The following is a 24939-nucleotide window of genomic DNA, read 5'->3' as shown; positions in this document are numbered from 1 at the left end:
AAGCACTGAGTGCGATGACACTGAGAATGAACAACAGTTATGTAATGACTTAATGAGTAGGTCCAAGCTAATACACCTGAGCGGTAATTATAGCAAGGTGACAGCAGAGGCAATACACAGTCCCAGCCCATTAAGGGTAATTAGCCTCAAATGGTTGTGTACCGGTTCCATGATATTAGCATTCATTATTACTGTACTTTGTTAATTGTAATTAAAATAGGATCTGCCAATAGTTTTGGGAGGAAATAACTTGTTACCTTTATGACTGTTTGTTGCAGGGAGGACAGGATTTCCCAGCACGGGGTAGTGCTTATGATTTTGACCCATGAGCACGCAGCAGGTACCAGGAAGCCCAAGTTCCTCCAGAGAGTGACGGTAAGGCCCCTTAATGACTGTGATCTGTTTGATGAATAGGTGACTCCTCTCCCAGCACAGGCTAGTGCTAGTGACCAGGTGCACACCAGCACATAGCAAGTACAGGGGAAGGACTGTAGATCTAGAGATGCAGAAAGTGTCTCAAGGCTGGTGTTGCATGGACTGTGCTCCCATCTCAGCACAGGCTAGTGCTAGTGCATGATGGAGACTAGCACAGGCCTTGAACCAAGACAGGTGCAGACAGTGGAAGTTCCTGAGCTTGTGCTGCAGTGGAGCGGGAGGTGAGAGTGTGCTGAACTGCTGAAGGAGAGCCTCTTTTAAAGGGTTTGAGTGCTGCTGTCATCTGTTGAACTGTGATCATAAGACAGAAGCACTGAGTGCGATGACACTGAGAATGAACAACAGTTATGTAATGACTTAATGAGTAGGTCCAAGCTAATACACCTGAGCGGTAATTATAGCAAGGTGACAGCAGAGGCAATACACAGTCCCAGCCCATTAAGGGTAATTAGCCTCAAATGGTTGTGTACCGGTACCATGATATTAGCATTCATTATTACTGTACTTTGTTAATTGTAATTAAAATAGGATCTGCCAATAATTTTGGGAGGAAATAACTTGTTACCTTTATGACTGTTTGTTGCAGGGAGGACAGGATTTCCCAGCACGGGCTAGTGCTTATGATTTTGACCCATGAGCACGTAGCAGGTACCAGGAAGCCCAAGTTCCTCCAGAGAGTGACGGTAAGGCCCCTTAATGACTGTGATCTGTTTGATGAATAGGTGACTCCTCTCCCAGCACAGGCTAGTGCTAGTGACCAGGTGCACACCAGCACATAGCAAGTACAGGGGAAGGACTGTAGATCTAGAGATACAGAAAGTGTCTCAAGGCTGGTGTTGCATGGACTGTGCTCCCATCTCAGCACAGGCTAGTGCTAGTGCATGATGGAGACTAGCACAGGCCTTGAACCAAGACGGGTGCAGACAGTGGAAGTTCCTGAGCTTGTGCTGCAGTGGAGCGGGAGGTGAGAGTGTGCTGAACTGCTGAAGGAGAGCCTCTTTTAAAGGGTTTGAGTGCTGCTGTCATCTGTTGAACTGTGATAATAAGACAGAAGCACTGAGTGCGATGACACTGAGAATGAACAACAGTTATGTAATGACTTAATGAGTAGGTCCAAGCTAATACACCTGAGCGGTAATTATAGCAAGGTGACAGCAGAGGCAATACACAGTCCCAGCCCATTAAGGGTAATTAGCCTCAAATGGTTGTGTACCGGTACCATGATATTAGCATTCATTATTACTGTACTTTGTTAATTGTAATTAAAATAGGATCTGCCAATAGTTTTGGGAGGAAATAACTTGTTACCTTTATGACTGTTTGTTGCAGGGAGGACAGGATTTCCCAGCACGGGCTAGTGCTTATGATTTTGACCCATGAGCACGTAGCAGGTACCAGGAAGCCCAAGTTCCTCCAGAGAGTGACGGTAAGGCCCCTTAATGACTGTGATCTGTTTGATGAATAGGTGACTCCTCTCCCAGCACAGGCTAGTGCTAGTGACCACGTGCACACCAGCACATAGCAAGTACAGGGGAAGGACTGTAGATCTAGAGATACAGAAAGTGTCTCAAGGCTGGTGTTGCATGGACTGTGCTCCCATCTCAGCACAGGCTAGTGCTAGTGCATGATGGAGACTAGCACAGGCCTTGAACCAAGACGGGTGCAGACAGTGGAAGTTCCTGAGCTTGTGCTGCAGTGGAGCGGGAGGTGAGAGTGTGCTGAACTGCTGAAGGAGAGCCTCTTTTAAAGGGTTTGAGTGCTGCTGTCATCTGTTGAACTGTGATGATAAGACAGAAGCACTGAGTGCGATGACACTGAGAATGAACAACAGTTATGTAATGACTTAATGAGTAGGTCCAAGCTAATACACCTGAGCGGTAATTATAGCAAGGTGACAGCAGAGGCAATACACAGTCCCAGCCCATTAAGGGTAATTAGCCTCAAATGGTTGTGTACCGGTACCATGATATTAGCATTCATTATTACTGTACTTTGTTAATTGTAATTAAAATAGGATCTGCCAATAGTTTTGGGAGGAAATAACTTGTTACCTTTATGACTGTTTGTTGCAGGGAGGACAGGATTTCCCAGCACGGGGTAGTGCTTATGATTTTGACCCATGAGCACGCAGCAGGTACCAGGAAGCCCAAGTTCCTCCAGAGAGTGACGGTAAGGCCCCTTAATGACTGTGATCTGTTTGATGAATAGGTGACTCCTCTCCCAGCACAGGCTAGTGCTAGTGACCAGGTGCACACCAGCACATAGCAAGTACAGGGGAAGGACTGTAGATCTAGAGATGCAGAAAGTGTCTCAAGGCTGGTGTTGCATGGACTGTGCTCCCATCTCAGCACAGGCTAGTGCTAGTGCATGATGGAGACTAGCACAGGCCTTGAACCAAGACAGGTGCAGACAGTGGAAGTTCCTGAGCTTGTGCTGCAGTGGAGCGGGAGGTGAGAGTGTGCTGAACTGCTGAAGGAGAGCCTCTTTTAAAGGGTTTGAGTGCTGCTGTCATCTGTTGAACTGTGATGATAAGACAGAAGCACTGAGTGCGATGACACTGAGAATGAACAACAGTTATGTAATGACTTAATGAGTAGGTCCAAGCTAATACACCTGAGCGGTAATTATAGCAAGGTGACAGCAGAGGCAATACACAGTCCCAGCCCATTAAGGGTAATTAGCCTCAAATGGTTGTGTACCGGTATCATGATATTAGCATTCATTATTACTGTACTTTGTTAATTGTAATTAAAATAGGATCTGCCAATAGTTTTGGGAGGAAATAACTTGTTACCTTTATGACTGTTTGTTGCAGGGAGGACAGGATTTCCCAGCACGGGCTAGTGCTTATGATTTTGACCCATGAGCACGCAGCAGGTACCAGGAAGCCCAAGTTCCTCCAGAGAGTGACGGTAAGGCCCCTTAATGACTCTGATCTGTTTGATGAATAGGTGACTCCTCTCCCAGCACAGGCTAGTGCTAGTGACCAGGTGCACACCAGCACATAGCAAGTACAGGGGAAGGACTGTAGATCTAGAGATGCAGAAAGTGTCTCAAGGCTGGTGTTGCATGGACTGTGCTCCCATCTCAGCACAGGCTAGTGCTAGTGCATGATGGAGACTAGCACAGGCCTTGAACCAAGACGGGTGCAGACAGTGGAAGTTCCTGAGCTTGTGCTGCAGTGGAGCGGGAGGTGAGAGTGTGCTGAACTGCTGAAGGAGAGCCTCTTTTAAAGGGTTTGAGTGCTGCTGTCATCTGTTGAACTGTGATGATAAGACAGAAGCACTGAGTGCGATGACACTGAGAATGAACAACAGTTATGTAATGACTTAATGAGTAGGTCCAAGCTAATACACCTGAGCGGTAATTATAGCAAGGTGACAGCAGAGGCAATACACAGTCCCAGCCCATTAAGGGTAATTAGCCTCAAATGGTTGTGTACCGGTACCATGATATTAGCATTCATTATTACTGTACTTTGTTAATTGTAATTAAAATAGGATCTGCCAATAGTTTTGGGAGGAAATAACTTGTTACCTTTATGACTGTTTGTTGCAGGGAGGACAGGATTTCCCAGCACGGGGTAGTGCTTATGATTTTGACCCATGAGCACGCAGCAGGTACCAGGAAGCCCAAGTTCCTCCAGAGAGTGACGGTAAGGCCCCTTAATGACTGTGATCTGTTTGATGAATAGGTGACTCCTCTCCCAGCACAGGCTAGTGCTAGTGACCAGGTGCACACCAGCACATAGCAAGTACAGGGGAAGGACTGTAGATCTAGAGATGCAGAAAGTGTCTCAAGGCTGGTGTTGCATGGACTGTGCTCCCATCTCAGCACAGGCTAGTGCTAGTGCATGATGGAGACTAGCACAGGCCTTGAACCAAGACAGGTGCAGACAGTGGAAGTTCCTGAGCTTGTGCTGCAGTGGAGCGGGAGGTGAGAGTGTGCTGAACTGCTGAAGGAGAGCCTCTTTTAAAGGGTTTGAGTGCTGCTGTCATCTGTTGAACTGTGATGATAAGACAGAAGCACTGAGTGCGATGACACTGAGAATGAACAACAGTTATGTAATGACTTAATGAGTAGGTCCAAGCTAATACACCTGAGCAGTAATTATAGCAAGGTGACAGCAGAGGCAATACACAGTCCCAGCCCATTAAGGGTAATTAGCCTCAAATGGTTGTGTACCGGTACCATGATATTAGCATTCATTATTACTGTACTTTGTTAATTGTAATTAAAATAGGATCTGCCAATAATTTTGGGAGGAAATAACTTGTTACCTTTATGACTGTTTGTTGCAGGGAGGACAGGATTTCCCAGCACGGGCTAGTGCTTATGATTTTGACCCATGAGCACGTAGCAGGTACCAGGAAGCCCAAGTTCCTCCAGAGAGTGACGGTAAGGCCCCTTAATGACTGTGATCTGTTTGATGAATAGGTGACTCCTCTCCCAGCACAGGCTAGTGCTAGTGACCAGGTGCACACCAGCACATAGCAAGTACAGGGGAAGGACTGTAGATCTAGAGATACAGAAAGTGTCTCAAGGCTGGTGTTGCATGGACTGTGCTCCCATCTCAGCACAGGCTAGTGCTAGTGCATGATGTAGACTAGCACAGGCCTTGAACCAAGACGGGTGCAGACAGTGGAAGTTCCTGAGCTTGTGCTGCAGTGGAGCGGGAGGTGAGAGTGTGCTGAACTGCTGAAGGAGAGCCTCTTTTAAAGGGTTTGAGTGCTGCTGTCATCTGTTGAACTGTGATGATAAGACAGAAGCACTGAGTGCGATGACACTGAGAATGAACAACAGTTATGTAATGACTTAATGAGTAGGTCCAAGCTAATACACCTGAGCGGTAATTATAGCAAGGTGACAGCAGAGGCAATACACAGTCCCAGCCCATTAAGGGTAATTAGCCTCAAATGGTTGTGTACCGGTACCATGATATTAGCATTCATTATTACTGTACTTTGTTAATTGTAATTAAAATAGGATCTGCCAATAGTTTTGGGAGGAAATAACTTGTTACCTTTATGACTGTTTGTTGCAGGGAGGACAGGATTTCCCAGCACGGGGTAGTGCTTATGATTTTGACCCATGAGCACGCAGCAGGTACCAGGAAGCCCAAGTTCCTCCAGAGAGTGACGGTAAGGCCCCTTAATGACTGTGATCTGTTTGATGAATAGGTGACTCCTCTCCCAGCACAGGCTAGTGCTAGTGACCAGGTGCACACCAGCACATAGCAAGTACAGGGGAAGGACTGTAGATCTAGAGATGCAGAAAGTGTCTCAAGGCTGGTGTTGCATGGACTGTGCTCCCATCTCAGCACAGGCTAGTGCTAGTGCATGATGGAGACTAGCACAGGCCTTGAACCAAGACAGGTGCAGACAGTGGAAGTTCCTGAGCTTGTGCTGCAGTGGAGCGGGAGGTGAGAGTGTGCTGAACTGCTGAAGGAGAGCCTCTTTTAAAGGGTTTGAGTGCTGCTGTCATCTGTTGAACTGTGATGATAAGACAGAAGCACTGAGTGCGATGACACTGAGAATGAACAACAGTTATGTAATGACTTAATGAGTAGGTCCAAGCTAATACACCTGAGCGGTAATTATAGCAAGGTGACAGCAGAGGCAATACACAGTCCCAGCCCATTAAGGGTAATTAGCCTCAAATGGTTGTGTACCGGTATCATGATATTAGCATTCATTATTTCTGTACTTTGTTAATTGTAATTAAAATAGGATCTGCCAATAATTTTGGGAGGAAATAACTTGTTACCTTTATGACTGTTTGTTGCAGGGAGGACAGGATTTCCCAGCACGGGCTAGTGCTTATGATTTTGACCCATGAGCACGCAGCAGGTACCAGGAAGCCCAAGTTCCTCCAGAGAGTGACGGTAAGGCCCCTTAATGACTGTGATCTGTTTGATGAATAGGTGACTCCTCTCCCAGCACAGGCTAGTGCTAGTGACCAGGTGCACACCAGCACATAGCAAGTACAGGGGAAGGACTGTAGATCTAGAGATGCAGAAAGTGTCTCAAGGCTGGTGTTGCATGGACTGTGCTCCCATCTCAGCACAGGCTAGTGCTAGTGCATGATGTAGACTAGCACAGGCCTTGAACCAAGACGGGTGCAGACAATGGAAGTTCCTGAGCTTGTGCTGCAGTGGAGCGGGAGGTGAGAGTGTGCTGAACTGCTGAAGGAGAGCCTCTTTTAAAGGGTTTGAGTGCTGCTGTCATCTGTTGAACTGTGATGATAAGACAGAAGCACTGAGTGCGATGACACTGAAAATGAACAACAGTTATGTAATGACTTAATGAGTAGGTCCAAGCTAATACAACTGAGCGGTAATTATAGCAAGGTGACAGCAGAGGCAATACACAGTCCCAGCCCATTAAGGGTAATTAGCCTCAAATGGTTGTGTACCGGTATCATGATATTAGCATTCATTATTACTGTACTTTGTTAATTGTAATTAAAATAGGATCTGCCAATAGTTTTGGGAGGAAATAACTTGTTACCTTTATGACTGTTTGTTGCAGGGAGGACAGGATTTCCCAGCACGGGCTAGTGCTTATGATTTTGACCCATGAGCACGCAGCAGGTACCAGGAAGCCCAAGTTCCTCCAGAGAGTGACGGTAAGGCCCCTTAATGACTGTGATCTGTTTGATGAATAGGTGACTCCTCTCCCAGCACAGGCTAGTGCTAGTGACCAGGTGCACACCAGCACATAGCAAGTACAGGGGAAGGACTGTAGATCTAGAGATGCAGAAAGTGTCTCAAGGCTGGTGTTGCATGGACTGTGCTCCCATCTCAGCACAGGCTAGTGCTAGTGCATGATGTAGACTAGCACAGGCCTTGAACCAAGACGGGTGCAGACAATGGAAGTTCCTGAGCTTGTGCTGCAGTGGAGCGGGAGGTGAGAGTGTGCTGAACTGCTGAAGGAGAGCCTCTTTTAAAGGGTTTGAGTGCTGCTGTCATCTGTTGAACTGTGATGATAAGACAGAAGCACTGAGTGCGATGACACTGAGAATGAACAACAGTTATGTAATGACTTAATGAGTAGGTCCAAGCTAATACACCTGAGCGGTAATTATAGCAAGGTGACAGCAGAGGCAATACACAGTCCCAGCCCATTAAGGGTAATTAGCCTCAAATGGTTGTGTACCGGTACCATGATATTAGCATTCATTATTACTGTACTTTGTTAATTGTAATTAAAATAGGATCTGCCAATAGTTTTGGGAGGAAATAACTTGTTACCTTTATGACTGTTTGTTGCAGGGAGGACAGGATTTCCCAGCACGGGTAGTGCTTATGATTTTGACCCATGAGCACGTAGCAGGTACCAGGAAGCCCAAGTTCCTCCAGAGAGTGACGGTAAGGCCCCTTAATGACTGTGATCTGTTTGATGAATAGGTGACTCCTCTCCCAGCACAGGCTAGTGCTAGTGACCAGGTGCACACCAGCACATAGCAAGTACAGGGGAAGGACTGTAGATCTAGAGATGCAGAAAGTGTCTCAAGGCTGGTGTTGCATGGACTGTGCTCCCATCTCAGCACAGGCTAGTGCTAGTGCATGATGGAGACTAGCACAGGCCTTGAACCAAGACAGGTGCAGACAGTGGAAGTTCCTGAGCTTGTGCTGCAGTGGAGCGGGAGGTGAGAGTGTGCTGAACTGCTGAAGGAAAGCCTCTTTTAAAGGGTTTGAGTGCTGCTGTCATCTGTTGAACTGTGATGATAAGACAGAAGCACTGAGTGCGATGACACTGAGAATGAACAACAGTTATGTAATGACTTAATGAGTAGGTCCAAGCTAATACACCTGAGCGGTAATTATAGCAAGGTGACAGCAGAGGCAATACACAGTCCCAGCCCATTAAGGGTAATTAGCCTCAAATGGTTGTGTACCGGTACCATGATATTAGCATTCATTATTACTGTACTTTGTTAATTGTAATTAAAATAGGATCTGCCAATAATTTTGGGAGGAAATAACTTGTTACCTTTATGACTGTTTGTTGCAGGGAGGACAGGATTTCCCAGCACGGGGTAGTGCTTATGATTTTGACCCATGAGCACGTAGCAGGTACCAGGAAGCCCAAGTTCCTCCAGAGAGTGACGGTAAGGCCCCTTAATGACTGTGATCTGTTTGATGAATAGGTGACTCCTCTCCCAGCACAGGCTAGTGCTAGTGACCACGTGCACACCAGCACATAGCAAGTACAGGGGAAGGACTGTAGATCTAGAGATACAAAAAGTGTCTCAAGGCTGGTGTTGCATGGACTGTGCTCCCATCTCAGCACAGGCTAGTGCTAGTGCATGATGGAGACTAGCACAGGCCTTGAACCAAGACGGGTGCAGACAGTGGAAGTTCCTGAGCTTGTGCTGCAGTGGAGTGGGAGGTGAGAGTGTGCTGAACTGCTGAAGGAGAGCCTCTTTTAAAGGGTTTGAGTGCTGCTGTCATCTGTTGAACTGTGATGATGAGACAGAAGCACTGAGTGCGATGACACTGAGAATGAACAACAGTTATGTAATGACTTAATGAGTAGGTCCAAGCTAATACACCTGAGCGGTAATTATAGCAAGGTGACAGCAGAGGCAATACACAGTCCCAGCCCATTAAGGGTAATTAGCCTCAAATGGTTGTGTACCGGTACCATGATATTAGCATTCATTATTACTGTACTTTGTTAATTGTAATTAAAATAGGATCTGCCAATAGTTTTGGGAGGAAATAACTTGTTACCTTTATGACTGTTTGTTGCAGGGAGGACAGGATTTCCTAGCACGGGCTAGTGCTTATGATTTTGACCCATGAGCACGTAGCAGGTACCAGGAAGCCCAAGTTCCTCCAGAGAGTGACGGTAAGGCCCCTTAATGACTGTGATCTGTTTGATGAATAGGTGACTCCTCTCCCAGCACAGGCTAGTGCTAGTGACCACGTGCACACCAGCACATAGCAAGTACAGGGGAAGGACTGTAGATCTAGAGATACAGAAAGTGTCTCAAGGCTGGTGTTGCATGGACTGTGCTCCCATCTCAGCACAGGCTAGTGCTAGTGCATGATGGAGACTAGCACAGGCCTTGAACCAAGACGGGTGCAGACAGTGGAAGTTCCTGAGCTTGTGCTGCAGTGGAGCGGGAGGTGAGAGTGTGCTGAACTGCTGAAGGAGAGCCTCTTTTAAAGGGTTTGAGTGCTGCTGTCATCTGTTGAACTGTGATAATAAGACAGAAGCACTGAGTGCGATGACACTGAGAATGAACAACAGTTATGTAATGACTTAATGAGTAGGTCCAAGCTAATACACCTGAGCGGTAATTATAGCAAGGTGACAGCAGAGGCAATACACAGTCCCAGCCCATTAAGGGTAATTAGCCTCAAATGGTTGTGTACCGGTACCATGATATTAGCATTCATTATTACTGTACTTTGTTAATTGTAATTAAAATAGGATCTGCCAATAGTTTTGGGAGGAAATAACTTGTTACCTTTATGACTGTTTGTTGCAGGGAGGACAGGATTTCCCAGCACGGGCTAGTGCTTATGATTTTGACCCATGAGCACGTAGCAGGTACCAGGAAGCCCAAGTTCCTCCAGAGAGTGACGGTAAGGCCCCTTAATGACTGTGATCTGTTTGATGAATAGGTGACTCCTCTCCCAGCACAGGCTAGTGCTAGTGACCACGTGCACACCAGCACATAGCAAGTACAGGGGAAGGACTGTAGATCTAGAGATACAGAAAGTGTCTCAAGGCTGGTGTTGCATGGACTGTGCTCCCATCTCAGCACAGGCTAGTGCTAGTGCATGATGGAGACTAGCACAGGCCTTGAACCAAGACGGGTGCAGACAGTGGAAGTTCCTGAGCTTGTGCTGCAGTGGAGCGGGAGGTGAGAGTGTGCTGAACTGCTGAAGGAGAGCCTCTTTTAAAGGGTTTGAGTGCTGCTGTCATCTGTTGAACTGTGATGATAAGACAGAAGCACTGAGTGCGATGACACTGAGAATGAACAACAGTTATGTAATGACTTAATGAGTAGGTCCAAGCTAATACACCTGAGCGGTAATTATAGCAAGGTGACAGCAGAGGCAATACACAGTCCCAGCCCATTAAGGGTAATTAGCCTCAAATGGTTGTGTACCGGTACCATGATATTAGCATTCATTATTACTGTACTTTGTTAATTGTAATTAAAATAGGATCTGCCAATAGTTTTGGGAGGAAATAACTTGTTACCTTTATGACTGTTTGTTGCAGGGAGGACAGGATTTCCCAGCACGGGCTAGTGCTTATGATTTTGACCCATGAGCACGTAGCAGGTACCAGGAAGCCCAAGTTCCTCCAGAGAGTGACGGTAAGGCCCCTTAATGACTGTGATCTGTTTGATGAATAGGTGACTCCTCTCCCAGCACAGGCTAGTGCTATTGACCACGTGCACACCAGCACATAGCAAGTACAGGGGAAGGACTGTAGATCTAGAGATACAGAAAGTGTCTCAAGGCTGGTGTTGCATGGACTGTGCTCCCATCTCAGCACAGGCTAGTGCTAGCGCATGATGGAGACTAGCACAGGCCTTGAACCAAGACGGGTGCAGACATTGGAAGTTCCTGAGCTTGTGCTGCAGTGGAGCGGGAGGTGAGAGTGTGCTGAACTGCTGAAGGAGAGCCTCTTTTAAAGGGTTTGAGTGCTGCTGTCATCTGTTGAACTGTGATGATAAGACAGAAGCACTGAGTGCGATGACACTGAGAATGAACAACAGTTATGTAATGACTTAATGAGTAGGTCCAAGCTAATACACCTGAGCGGTAATTATAGCAAGGTGACAGCAGAGGCAATACACAGTCCCAGCCCATTAAGGGTAATTAGCCTCAAATGGTTGTGTACAGGTACCATGATATTAGCATTCATTATTACTGTACTTTGTTAATTGTAATTAAAATAGGATCTGCCAATAGTTTTGGGAGGAAATAACTTGTTACCTTTATGACTGTTTGTTGCAGGGAGGACAGGATTTCCCAGCACGGGCTAGTGCTTATGATTTTGACCCATGAGCACGTAGCAGGTACCAGGAAGCCCAAGTTCCTCCAGAGAGTGACGGTAAGGCCCCTTAATGACTGTGATCTGTTTGATGAATAGGTGACTCCTCTCCCAGCACAGGCTAGTGCTATTGACCACGTGCACACCAGCACATAGCAAGTACAGGGGAAGGACTGTAGATCTAGAGATGCAGAAAGTGTCTCAAGGCTGGTGTTGCATGGACTGTGCTCCCATCTCAGCACAGGCTAGTGCTAGTGCATGATGGAGACTAGCACAGGCCTTGAACCAAGACGGGTGCAGACAGTGGAAGTTCCTGAGCTTGTGCTGCAGTGGAGTGGGAGGTGAGAGTGTGCTGAACTGCTGAAGGAGAGCCTCTTTTAAAGGGTTTGAGTGCTGCTGTCATCTGTTGAACTGTGATGATAAGACAGAAGCACTGAGTGCGATGACACTGAGAATGAACAACAGTTATGTAATGACTTAATGAGTAGGTCCAAGCTAATACACCTGAGCGGTAATTATAGCAAGGTGACAGCAGAGGCAATACACAGTCCCAGCCCATTAAGGGTAATTAGCCTCAAATGGTTGTGTACCGGTACCATGATATTAGCATTCATTATTACTGAACTTTGTTAATTGTAATTAAAATAGGATCTGCCAATAGTTTTGGGAGGAAATAACTTGTTACCTTTATGACTGTTTGTTGCAGGGAGGACAGGATTTCCTAGCACGGGCTAGTGCTTATGATTTTGACCCATGAGCACGTAGCAGGTACCAGGAAGCCCAAGTTCCTCCAGAGAGTGACGGTAAGGCCCCTTAATGACTGTGATCTGTTTGATGAATAGGTGACTCCTCTCCCAGCACAGGCTAGTGCTAGTGACCAGGTGCACACCAGCACATAGCAAGTACAGGGGAAGGACTGTAGATCTAGAGATGCAGAAAGTGTCTCGAGGCTGGTGTTGCATGGACTGTGCTCCCATCTCAGCACAGGCTAGTGCTAGTGCATGATGGAGACTAGCACAGGCCTTGAACCAAGACGGGTGCAGACAGTACAAGTTCCTGAGCTTGTGCTGCAGTGGAGCGGGAGGTGAGAGTGTGCTGTACTGCTTAACGAGAGCCCCTTTTAAAGGGTTTGGGTGTTGCTGTCATCTGTTGAACTCTGATGATAAGACAGAAGCATTGAGTGCTATGACACTGAGAATGAACAACAGTTATGTAATGACTTAATGAGTAGGTCCAAGCTAATACACCTGGGCGGTACTTATAGCAATGTGACAGGAGAGGCAATACACAGTCCCAGCCCATCAAGGGTAATTAGCCTCAAATGGTTGTGTACCGGTACCATGATATTAGCATTCATTATTACTGTACTTTGTTAAATGTAATTAAAATAGGATCTGCCAATAGTTTTGGGAGGAAATAACTTGTTACCTTTATGACTGTTTGTTGCAGGGAGGACAGGATTTCCCAGCACGGGCTAGTGCTTATGATTTTGACCCATGAGCACGTAGCAGGTACCAGGAAGCCCAAGTTCCTCCAGAGAGTGACGGTAAGGCTCCTTAATGACTGTGATCTGTTTGATGAATAGGTGACTCCTCTCCCAGCACAGGCTAGTGCTAGTGACCAGGTGCACACCAGCACATAGCAAGTACAGGGGAAGGACTGTAGATCTAGAGATGCAGAAAGTGTCTCGAGGCTGGTGTTGCATGGACTGTGCTCCCATCTCAGCACAGGCTAGTGCTAGTGCATGATGGAGACTAGCACAGGCCTTGAACCAAGACGGGTGCAGACAGTAAAAGTTCCTGAGCTTGTGCTGCAGTGGAGCGGGAGGTGAGAGTGTGCTGTACTGCTGAAGGAGAGCCTCTTTTAAAGGGTTTGAGTGCTGCTGTCATCTGTTGAACTGTGATGATAAGACAGAAGCACTGAGTGCGATGACACTGAGAATGAACAACAGTTATGTAATGACTTAATGAGTAGGTCCAAGCTAATACACCTGAGCGGTAATTATAGCAAGGTGACAGCAGAGGCAATACACAGTCCCAGCCCATTAAGGGTAATTAGCCTCAAATGGTTGTGTACCGGTACCATGATATTAGCATTCATTATTACTGTACTTTGTTAATTGTAATTAAAATAGGATCTGCCAATAGTTTTGGGAGGAAATAACTTGTTACCTTTATGACTGTTTGTTGCAGAGAGGACAGGATTTCCCAGCACGGGCTAGTGCTTATGATTTTGACCCATGAGCACGTAGCAGGTACCAGGAAGCCCAAGTTCCTCCAGAGAGTGACGGTAAGGCCCCTTAATGACTGTGATCTGTTTGATGAATAGGTGACTCCTCTCCCAGCACAGGCTAGTGCTAGTGACCAGGTGCACACCAGCACATAGCAAGTACAGGGGAAGGACTGTAGATCTAGAGATGCAGAAAGTGTCTCAAGGCTGGTGTTGCATGGACTGTGCTCCCATCTCAGCACAGGCTAGTGCTAGTGCATGATGGAGACTAGCACAGGCCTTGAACCAAGACAGGTGCAGACAGTGGAAGTTCCTGAGCTTGTGCTGCAGTGGAGCGGGAGGTGAGAGTGTGCTGAACTGCTGAAGGAAAGCCTCTTTTAAAGGGTTTGAGTGCTGCTGTCATCTGTTGAACTGTGATGATAAGACAGAAGCACTGAGTGCGATGACACTGAGAATGAACAACAGTTATGTAATGACTTAATGAGTAGGTCCAAGCTAATACACCTGAGCGGTAATTATAGCAAGGTGACAGCAGAGGCAATACACAGTCCCAGCCCATTAAGGGTAATTAGCCTCAAATGGTTGTGTACCGGTACCATGATATTAGCATTCATTATTACTGTACTTTGTTAATTGTAATTAAAATAGGATCTGCCAATAATTTTGGGAGGAAATAACTTGTTACCTTTATGACTGTTTGTTGCAGGGAGGACAGGATTTCCCAGCACGGGGTAGTGCTTATGATTTTGACCCATGAGCACGTAGCAGGTACCAGGAAGCCCAAGTTCCTCCAGAGAGTGACGGTAAGGCCCCTTAATGACTGTGATCTGTTTGATGAATAGGTGACTCCTCTCCCAGCACAGGCTAGTGCTAGTGACCACGTGCACACCAGCACATAGCAAGTACAGGGGAAGGACTGTAGATCTAGAGATACAGAAAGTGTCTCAAGGCTGGTGTTGCATGGACTGTGCTCCCATCTCAGCACAGGCTAGTGCTAGTGCATGATGGAGACTAGCACAGGCCTTGAACCAAGACGGGTGCAGACAGTGGAAGTTCCTGAGCTTGTGCTGCAGTGGAGCGGGAGGTGAGAGTGTGCTGAACTGCTGAAGGAGAGCCTCTTTTAAAGGGTTTGAGTGCTGCTGTCATCTGTTGAACTGTGATAATAAGACAGAAGCACTGAGTGCGATGACACTGAGAATGAACAACAGTTATGTAATGACTTAATGAGTAGGTCCAAGCTAATACACCTGAGCGGTAATTATAGCAAGGTGACAGCAGAGGCAATACACAGTCCCAGCCCATTAAGGGTAATTAGCCTCAAATGGTTGTGTACCGGTACCATGATATTAGCATTCATTATTACTGTACTTTGTTAATTGTAATTAAAATAGGATCTGCCAATAGTTTTGGGAGGAAATAACTTGTTACCTTTATGACTGTTTGTTGCAGGGAGGACAGGATTTCCCAGCACGGGCTAGTGCTTATGATTTTGACCCATGAGCACGTAGCAGGTACCAGGAAGCCCAAGTTCCTCCAGAGAGTGACGGTAAGGCCCCTTAATGACTGTGATCTGTTTGATGAATAGGTGACTCCTCTCCCAGCACAGGCTAGTGCTAGTGACCACGTGCACACCAGCACATAGCAAGTACAGGGGAAGGACTGTAGATCTAGAGATACAGAAAGTGTCTCAAGGCTGGTGTTGCATGGACTGTGCTCCCATCTCAGCACAGGCTAGTGCTAGTGCATGATGGAGACTAGCACAGGCCTTGAACCAAGACGGGTGCAGACAGTGGAAGTTCCTGAGCTTGTGCTGCAGTGGAGCGGGAGGTGAGAGTGTGCTGAACTGCTGAAGGAGAGCCTCTTTTAAAGGGTTTGAGTGCTGCTGTCATCTGTTGAACTGTGATGATAAGACAGAAGCACTGAGTGCGATGACACTGAGAATGAACAACAGTTATGTAATGACTTAATGAGTAGGTCCAAGCTAATACACCTGAGCGGTAATTATAGCAAGGTGACAGCAGAGGCAATACACAGTCCCAGCCCATTAAGGGTAATTAGCCTCAAATGGTTGTGTACCGGTACCATGATATTAGCATTCATTATTACTGTACTTTGTTAATTGTAATTAAAATAGGATCTGCCAATAGTTTTGGGAGGAAATAACTTGTTACCTTTATGACTGTTTGTTGCAGGGAGGACAGGATTTCCCAGCACGGGCTAGTGCTTATGATTTTGACCCATGAGCACGTAGCAGGTACCAGGAAGCCCAAGTTCCTCCAGAGAGTGACGGTAAGGCCCCTTAATGACTGTGATCTGTTTGATGAATAGGTGACTCCTCTCCCAGCACAGGCTAGTGCTATTGACCACGTGCACACCAGCACATAGCAAGTACAGGGGAAGGACTGTAGATCTAGAGATACAGAAAGTGTCTCAAGGCTGGTGTTGCATGGACTGTGCTCCCATCTCAGCACAGGCTAGTGCTAGCGCATGATGGAGACTAGCACAGGCCTTGAACCAAGACGGGTGCAGACATTGGAAGTTCCTGAGCTTGTGCTGCAGTGGAGCGGGAGGTGAGAGTGTGCTGAACTGCTGAAGGAGAGCCTCTTTTAAAGGGTTTGAGTGCTGCTGTCATCTGTTGAACTGTGATGATAAGACAGAAGCACTGAGTGCGATGACACTGAGAATGAACAACAGTTATGTAATGACTTAATGAGTAGGTCCAAGCTAATACACCTGAGCGGTAATTATAGCAAGGTGACAGCAGAGGCAATACACAGTCCCAGCCCATTAAGGGTAATTAGCCTCAAATGGTTGTGTACAGGTACCATGATATTAGCATTCATTATTACTGTACTTTGTTAATTGTAATTAAAATAGGATCTGCCAATAGTTTTGGGAGGAAATAACTTGTTACCTTTATGACTGTTTGTTGCAGGGAGGACAGGATTTCCCAGCACGGGCTAGTGCTTATGATTTTGACCCATGAGCACGTAGCAGGTACCAGGAAGCCCAAGTTCCTCCAGAGAGTGACGGTAAGGCCCCTTAATGACTGTGATCTGTTTGATGAATAGGTGACTCCTCTCCCAGCACAGGCTAGTGCTATTGACCACGTGCACACCAGCACATAGCAAGTACAGGGGAAGGACTGTAGATCTAGAGATGCAGAAAGTGTCTCAAGGCTGGTGTTGCATGGACTGTGCTCCCATCTCAGCACAGGCTAGTGCTAGTGCATGATGGAGACTAGCACAGGCCTTGAACCAAGACGGGTGCAGACAGTGGAAGTTCCTGAGCTTGTGCTGCAGTGGAGTGGGAGGTGAGAGTGTGCTGAACTGCTGAAGGAGAGCCTCTTTTAAAGGGTTTGAGTGCTGCTGTCATCTGTTGAACTGTGATGATAAGACAGAAGCACTGAGTGCGATGACACTGAGAATGAACAACAGTTATGTAATGACTTAATGAGTAGGTCCAAGCTAATACACCTGAGCGGTAATTATAGCAAGGTGACAGCAGAGGCAATACACAGTCCCAGCCCATTAAGGGTAATTAGCCTCAAATGGTTGTGTACCGGTACCATGATATTAGCATTCATTATTACTGAACTTTGTTAATTGTAATTAAAATAGGATCTGCCAATAGTTTTGGGAGGAAATAACTTGTTACCTTTATGACTGTTTGTTGCAGGGAGGACAGGATTTCCTAGCACGGGCTAGTGCTTATGATTTTGACCCATGAGCACGTAGCAGGTACCAGGAAGCCCAAGTTCCTCCAGAGAGTGACGGTAAGGCCCCTTAATGACTGTGATCTGTTTGATGAATAGGTGACTCCTCTCCCAGCACAGGCTAGTGCTAGTGACCACGTGCACACCAGCACATAGCAAGTACAGGGGAAGGACTGTAGATCTAGAGATGCAGAAAGTGTCTCGAGGCTGGTGTTGCATGGACTGTGCTCCCATCTCAGCACAGGCTAGTGCTAGTGCATGATGGAGACTAGCACAGGCCTTGAACCAAGACGGGTGCAGACAGTACAAGTTCCTGAGCTTGTGCTGCAGTGGAGCGGGAGGTGAGAGTGTGCTGTACTGCTTAACGAGAGCCCCTTTTAAAGGGTTTGGGTGTTGCTGTCATCTGTTGAACTCTGATGATAAGACAGAAGCATTGAGTGCTATGACACTGAGAATGAACAACAGTTATGTAATGACTTAATGAGTAGGTCCAAGCTAATACACCTGGGCGGTACTTATAGCAATGTGACAGGAGAGGCAATACACAGTCCCAGCCCATTAAGGGTAATTAGCCTCAAATGGTTGTGTACCGGTACCATGATATTAGCATTCATTATTACTGTACTTTGTTAAATGTAATTAAAATAGGATCTGCCAATAGTTTTGGGAGGAAATAACTTGTTACCTTTATGACTGTTTGTTGCAGGGAGGACAGGATTTCCCAGCACGGGCTAGTGCTTATGATTTTGACCCATGAGCACGTAGCAGGTACCAGGAAGCCCAAGTTCCTCCAGAGAGTGACGGTAAGGCTCCTTAATGACTGTGATCTGTTTGATGAATAGGTGACTCCTCTCCCAGCACAGGCTAGTGCTAGTGACCAGGTGCACACCAGCACATAGCAAGTACAGGGGAAGGACTGTAGATCTAGAGATGCAGAAAGTGTCTCGAGGCTGGTGTTGCATGGACTGTGCTCCCATCTCAGCACAGGCTAGTGCTAGTGCATGATGGAGACTAGCACAGGCCTTGAACCAAGACGGGTGCAGACAGTAAAAGTTCCTGAGCTTGTGCTGCAGTGGAGCGGGAGGTGAGAGTGTGCTGTACTGCTGAAGGAGAGCCTCTTTTAAAGGGTTTGAGTGCTGCTGTCATCTGTTGAACTGTGATGATAAGACAGAAGCACTGAGTGCGATGACACTGAGAATGAACAACAGTTATGTAATGACTTAATGAGTAGGTCCAAGCTAATACACCTGAGCGGTAATTATAGCAAGGTGACAGCAGAGGCAATACACAGTCCCAGCCCATTAAGGGTAATTAGCCTCAAATGGTTGTGTACCGGTACCATGATATTAGCATTCATTATTACTGTACTTTGTTAATTGTAATTAAAATAGGATCTGCCAATAGTTTTGGGAGGAAATAACTTGTTACCTTTATGACTGTTTGTTGCAGAGAGGACAGGATTTCCCAGCACGGGCTAGTGCTTATGATTTTGACCCATGAGCACGTAGCAGGTACCAGGAAGCCCAAGTTCCTCCAGAGAGTGACGGTAAGGCCCCTTAATGACTGTGATCTGTTTGATGAATAGGTGACTCCTCTCCCAGCACAGGCTAGTGCTAGTGACCAGGTGCACACCAGCACATAGCAAGTACAGGGGAAGGACTGTAGATCTAGAGATGCAGAAAGTGTCTCAAGGCTGGTGTTGCATGGACTGTGCTCCCATCTCAGCACAGGCTAGTGCTAGTGCATGATGGAGACTAGCACAGGCCTTGAACCAAGACGGGTGCAGACAGTGGAAGTTCCTGAGCTTGTGCTGCAGTGGAGTGGGAGGTGAGAGTGTGCTGAACTGCTGAAGGAGAGCCTCTTTTAAAGGGTTTGAGTGCTGCTGTCATCTGTTGAACTGTGATGATAAGACAGAAGCACTGAGTGCGATGACACTGAGAATGAACAACAGTTATGTAATGACTTAATGAGTAGGTCCAAGCTAATACACCTGAGCGGTAATTATAGCAAGGTGACAGCAGAGGCAATACACAGTCCCAGCCCATTAAGGGTAATTAGCCTCAAATGGTTGTGTACCGGTACCATGATATTAGCATTCATTATTACTGAACTTTGTTAATTGTAATTAAAATAGGATCTGCCAATAGTTTTGGGAGGAAATAACTTGTTACCTTTATGACTGTTTGTTGCAGGGAGGACAGGATTTCCTAGCACGGGCTAGTGCTTATGATTTTGACCCATGAGCACGTAGCAGGTACCAGGAAGCCCAAGTTCCTCCAGAGAGTGACGGTAAGGCCCCTTAATGACTGTGATCTGTTTGATGAATAGGTGACTCCTCTCCCAGCACAGGCTAGTGCTAGTGACCAGGTGCACACCAGCACATAGCAAGTACAGGGGAAGGACTGTAGATCTAGAGATGCAGAAAGTGTCTCAAGGCTGGTGTTGCATGGACTGTGCTCCCATCTCAGCACAGGCTAGTGCTAGTGCATGATGGAGACTAGCACAGGCCTTGAACCAAGACGCGTGCAGACAGTGGAAGTTCCTGAGCTTGTGCTGCAGTGGAGCGGGAGGTGAGAGTGTGCTGAACTGCTGAAGGAGAGCCTCTTTTAAAGGGTTTGAGTGCTGATGTCATCTGTTGAACTGTGATGATAAGACAGAAGCACTGAGTGCGATGACACTGAGAATGAACAACAGTTATGTAATGACTTAATGAGTAGGTCCAAGCTAATACACCTGAGCGGTAATTATAGCAAGGTGACAGCAGAGGCAATACACAGTCCCAGCCCATTAAGGGTAATTAGCCTCAAATGGTTGTGTACCGGTACCATGATATTAGCATTCATTATTACTGTACTTTGTTAATTGTAATTAAAATAGGATCTGCCAATAGTTTTGGGAGGAAATAACTTGTTACCTTTATGACTGTTTGTTGCAGAGAGGACAGGATTTCCCAGCACGGGCTAGTGCTTATGATTTTGACCCATGAGCACGTAGCAGGTACCAGGAAGCCCAAGTTCCTCCAGAGAGTGACGGTAAGGCCCCTTAATGACTGTGATCTGTTTGATGAATAGGTGACTCCTCTCCCAGCACAGGCTAGTGCTAGTGACCAGGTGCACACCAGCACATAGCAAGTACAGGGGAAGGACTGTAGATCTAGAGATGCAGAAAGTGTCTCAAGGCTGGTGTTGCATGGACTGTGCTCCCATCTCAGCACAGGCTAGTGCTAGTGCATGATGGAGACTAGCACAGGCCTTGAACCAAGACGGGTGCAGACAGTGGAAGTTCCTGAGCTTGTGCTGCAGTGGAGTGGGAGGTGAGAGTGTGCTGAACTGCTGAAGGAGAGCCTCTTTTAAAGGGTTTGAGTGCTGCTGTCATCTGTTGAACTGTGATGATAAGACAGAAGCACTGAGTGCGATGACACTGAGAATGAACAACAGTTATGTAATGACTTAATGAGTAGGTCCAAGCTAATACACCTGAGCGGTAATTATAGCAAGGTGACAGCAGAGGCAATACACAGTCCCAGCCCATTAAGGGTAATTAGCCTCAAATGGTTGTGTACCGGTACCATGATATTAGCATTCATTATTACTGAACTTTGTTAATTGTAATTAAAATAGGATCTGCCAATAGTTTTGGGAGGAAATAACTTGTTACCTTTATGACTGTTTGTTGCAGGGAGGACAGGATTTCCTAGCACGGGCTAGTGCTTATGATTTTGACCCATGAGCACGTAGCAGGTACCAGGAAGCCCAAGTTCCTCCAGAGAGTGACGGTAAGGCCCCTTAATGACTGTGATCTGTTTGATGAATAGGTGACTCCTCTCCCAGCACAGGCTAGTGCTAGTGACCAGGTGCACACCAGCACATAGCAAGTACAGGGGAAGGACTGTAGATCTAGAGATGCAGAAAGTGTCTCAAGGCTGGTGTTGCATGGACTGTGCTCCCATCTCAGCACAGGCTAGTGCTAGTGCATGATGGAGACTAGCACAGGCCTTGAACCAAGACGGGTGCAGACAGTGGAAGTTCCTGAGCTTGTGCTGCAGTGGAGCGGGAGGTGAGAGTGTGCTGAACTGCTGAAGGAGAGCCTCTTTTAAAGGGTTTGAGTGCTGCTGTCATCTGTTGAACTGTGATGATAAGACAGAAGCACTGAGTGCGATGACACTGAGAATGAACAACAGTTATGTAATGACTTAATGAGTAGGTCCAAGCTAATACACCTGAGCGGTAATTATAGCAAGGTGACAGCAGAGGCAATACACAGTCCCAGCCCATTAAGGGTAATTAGCCTCAAATGGTTGTGTACCGGTACCATGATATTAGCATTCATTATTACTGTACTTTGTTAATTGTAATTAAAATAGGATCTGCCAATAGTTTTGGGAGGAAATAACTTGTTACCTTTATGACTGTTTGTTGCAGAGAGGACAGGATTTCCCAGCACGGGCTAGTGCTTATGATTTTGACCCATGAGCACGTAGCAGGTACCAGGAAGCCCAAGTTCCTCCAGAGAGTGACGGTAAGGCCCCTTAATGACTGTGATCTGTTTGATGAATAGGTGACTCCTCTCCCAGCACAGGCTAGTGCTAGTGACCAGGTGCACACCAGCACATAGCAAGTACAGGGGAAGGACTGTAGATCTAGAGATGCAGAAAGTGTCTCAAGGCTGGTGTTGCATGGACTGTGCTCCCATCTCAGCACAGGCTAGTGCTAGTGCATGATGGAGACTAGCACAGGCCTTGAACCAAGACGGGTGCAGACAGTGGAAGTTCCTGAGCTTGTGCTGCAGTGGAGTGGGAGGTGAGAGTGTGCTGAACTGCTGAAGGAGAGCCTCTTTTAAAGGGTTTGAGTGCTGCTGTCATCTGTTGAACTGTGATGATAAGACAGAAGCACTGAGTGCGATGACACTGAGAATGAACAACAGTTATGTAATGACTTAATGAGTAGGTCCAAGCTAATACACCTGAGCGGTAATTATAGCAAGGTGACAGCAGAGGCAATACACAGTCCCAGCCCATTAAGGGTAATTAGCCTCAAATGGTTGTGTACCGGTACCATGATATTAGCATTCATTATTACTGTACTTTGTTAATTGTAATTAAAATAGGATCTGCCAATAGTTTTGGGAGGAAATAACTTGTTACCTTTATGACTGTTTGTTGCAGGGAGGACAGGATTTCCCAGCACGGGCTAGTGCTTATGATTTTGACCCATGAGCACGTAGCAGGTACCAGGAAGCCCAAGTTCCTCCAGAGAGTGACGGTAAGGCCCCTTAATGACTGTGATCTGTTTGATGAATAGGTGACTCCTCTCCCAGCACAGGCTAGTGCTATTGACCACGTGCACACCAGCACATAGCAAGTACAGGGGAAGGACTGTAGATCTAGAGATACAGAAAGTGTCTCAAGGCTGGTGTTGCATGGACTGTGCTCCCATCTCAGCACAGGCTAGTGCTAGTGCATGATGGAGACTAGCACAGGCCTTGAACCAAGACGGGTGCAGACATTGGAAGTTCCTGAGCTTGTGCTGCAGTGGAGCGGGAGGTGAGAGTGTGCTGAACTGCTGAAGGAGAGCCTCTTTTAAAGGGTTTGAGTGCTGCTGTCATCTGTTGAACTGTGATGATAAGACAGAAGCACTGAGTGCGATGACACTGAGAATGAACAACAGTTATGTAATGACTTAATGAGTAGGTCCAAGCTAATACACCTGAGCGGTAATTATAGCAAGGTGACAGCAGAGGCAATACACAGTCCCAGCCCATTAAGGGTAATTAGCCTCAAATGGTTGTGTACCGGTACCATGATATTAGCATTCATTATTACTGAACTTTGTTAATTGTAATTAAAATAGGATCTGCCAATAGTTTTGGGAGGAAATAACTTGTTACCTTTATGACTGTTTGTTGCAGGGAGGACAGGATTTCCTAGCACGGGCTAGTGCTTATGATTTTGACCCATGAGCACGTAGCAGGTACCAGGAAGCCCAAGTTCCTCCAGAGAGTGACGGTAAGGCCCCTTAATGACTGTGATCTGTTTGATGAATAGGTGACTCCTCTCCCAGCACAGGCTAGTGCTAGTGACCAGGTGCACACCAGCACATAGCAAGTACAGGGGAAGGACTGTAGATCTAGAGATGCAGAAAGTGTCTCAAGGCTGGTGTTGCATGGACTGTGCTCCCATCTCAGCACAGGCTAGTGCTAGTGCATGATGGAGACTAGCACAGGCCTTGAACCAAGACGGGTGCAGACAGTACAAGTTCCTGAGCTTGTGCTGCAGTGGAGCGGGAGGTGAGAGTGTGCTGTACTGCTGAACGAGAGCCCCTTTTAAAGGGTTTGGGTGTTGCTGTCATCTGTTGAACTCTGATGATAAGACAGAAGCATTGAGTGCTATGACACTGAGAATGAACAACAGTTATGTAATGACTTAATGAGTAGGTCCAAGCTAATACACCTGGGCGGTACTTATAGCAATGTGACAGGAGAGGCAATACACAGTCCCAGCCCATTAAGGGTAATTAGCCTCAAATGGTTGTGTACCGGTACCATGATATTAGCATTCATTATTACTGTACTTTGTTAAATGTAATTAAAATAGGATCTGCCAATAGTTTTGGGAGGAAATAACTTGTTACCTTTATGACTGTTTGTTGCAGGGAGGACAGGATTTCCCAGCACGGGCTAGTGCTTATGATTTTGACCCATGAGTACGTAGCAGGTACCAGGAAGCCCAAGTTCCTCCAGAGAGTGACGGTAAGGCTCCTTAATGACTGTGATCTGTTTGATGAATAGGTGACTCCTCTCCCAGCACAGGCTAGTGCTAGTGACCAGGTGCACACCAGCACATAGCAAGTACAGGGGAAGGACTGTAGATCTAGAGATGCAGAAAGTGTCTCGAGGCTGGTGTTGCATGGACTGTGCTCCCATCTCAGCACAGGCTAGTGCTAGTGCATGATGGAGACTAGCACAGGCCTTGAACCAAGACGGGTGCAGACAGTAAAAGTTCCTGAGCTTGTGCTGCAGTGGAGCGGGAGGTGAGAGTGTGCTGTACTGCTGAAGGAGAGCCTCTTTTAAAGGGTTTGAGTGCTGCTGTCATCTGTTGAACTGTGATGATAAGACAGAAGCACTGAGTGCGATGACACTGAGAATGAACAACAGTTATGTAATGACTTAATGAGTAGGTCCAAGCTAATACACCTGAGCGGTAATTATAGCAAGGTGACAGCAGAGGCAATACACAGTCCCAGCCCATTAAGGGTAATTAGCCTCAAATGGTTGTGTACCGGTACCATGATATTAGCATTCATTATTACTGTACTTTGTTAATTGTAATTAAAATAGGATCTGCCAATAGTTTTGGGAGGAAATAACTTGTTACCTTTATGACTGTTTGTTGCAGAGAGGACAGGATTTCCCAGCACGGGCTAGTGCTTATGATTTTGACCCATGAGCACGTAGCAGGTACCAGGAAGCCCAAGTTCCTCCAGAGAGTGACGGTAAGGCCCCTTAATGACTGTGATCTGTTTGATGAATAGGTGACTC

The sequence above is a fragment of the Crassostrea angulata genome, chromosome 9 (assembly GCF_025612915.1).
Source record: "Crassostrea angulata isolate pt1a10 chromosome 9, ASM2561291v2, whole genome shotgun sequence".
NCBI lineage: Eukaryota > Metazoa > Mollusca > Bivalvia > Ostreida > Ostreidae > Magallana > Magallana angulata.
This window is presented reverse-complemented; position numbering follows the sequence as displayed.